This window comes from Pygoscelis adeliae, unplaced genomic scaffold (genome assembly GCF_000699105.1).
Source record: "Pygoscelis adeliae isolate BGI_AS28 unplaced genomic scaffold, ASM69910v1 Scaffold458, whole genome shotgun sequence".
NCBI lineage: Eukaryota > Metazoa > Chordata > Aves > Sphenisciformes > Spheniscidae > Pygoscelis > Pygoscelis adeliae.
The window spans coordinates 148,347-149,678 of record NW_008825352.1 but is presented as its reverse complement, the minus strand read 5'-3'; positions in this window follow the sequence as shown (position 1 = coordinate 149,678).

Sequence of the window (1,332 nt, the reverse complement as noted above, 5' to 3'; positions counted from 1 at the left end):
ATCGCCGGAGGCGCAGGCAGGGGTTTTCCAAGCGAAGGGCTTGAAGCCTGGGTGGCGCTGGGTAATTTGGATTGGAAAGCCCTGCGCCATCCTTCCCTCCCGGCCTTTCATCGCTAAGGGAGGTGGCGAATCCTCCCGGGAATGGGGAAGGCCAGAAAAGTCGCGACCGAAAGGTCTCCCTTGTGGGTGGGAGCGGGGGGTGCCTGTGTTTCCCTTCGTCCCCCCTCCCCAAAGCCAGCTGTGAGGTGTTGCTGGTAACGCTGGCTGTGTTTTTATGAAAACACCCGCGATTTTCCAGGTGGCCGGGGCTGGGGAGGCTCTGGAAGCGGGCGATGGAAGGACGGGAGGCTGGTTGTGAGCAGGAGCCAGCCGTCCCGCTCCCCAGAAGCTGTTAGGAAAACTCCCTTCCCTAACTATTACATCAACCAGTCTTTATAGTATGAAAGCGTATTAACTTCGTCAACACATACATTAGTTCGGATTATACACTGCGATGTAACGAGGTAGTGGAATTTTACTGGAGACTTTGGTATTGTTCGTGCTTAAGTAAAACAAACTAAAGGACAGCCCGGCCCTGGAAACGAGGACTTTGCTGCGTGGAAGCTTAGAGCTGTCCGTGAAGGATGAAGGATACCCCTGGGCAACCGAGGTAACGCCGGCATCCCAGCCCCCCTGGCACGGCTTTGAAACCCTCCCGGCGTCGTCTGGCGTCATAGATCAGTAACTCCAGCACGACTGACTCCAGGGACATCTGGATCAACAGACAAGCAGCAAGAACGCTGGAAAAATACTGTTGTTTTGCAAAGTTTTACTGTGATTAGTAATGAGTAAAGTGGGCATCAGTGATTAGTTAATCATGTTGTACCTGAAGGTTTGAAGGGCATAAGAAACCTGTGCAAAAACCACATTTGGGGACGCCCAGTTTGGCTGGGACACCTCATGTGCAGCAATAAATATTTACCCTTGTAATGCTCTCCTTTGCGTCCCAGCCTCTCTCCTCGGTCGGCACGGGCCAGCTGCGGGTTTTCGGGACGCAGCAAGGCCAGGCCAGCCCGCGGCTCTGCTGCCCCCGGGGAGGCTTTTCCCCCTCCTCCAGCAAAGCAGCCGTGCCGAGCCCCGGGAGCTGGCGAGCAGAGCCGGTGGCAGTGCCGGCCGTGGGTGCATAAGGAGGTCTTTATGAACCGCCTGCGGTCTGTGCACAGCGGCTGCTTTGTGCGAGGGGCACTGGCACGGGCCGGCCGGCCGCTCACCTAAGAAGGCTTCTGTGTGCGGAGGGAAGGGTGTCCCGAGGGCGGCATGTCCTCCCCTTGCTGTCCCCAAAGGCCCTCGGTC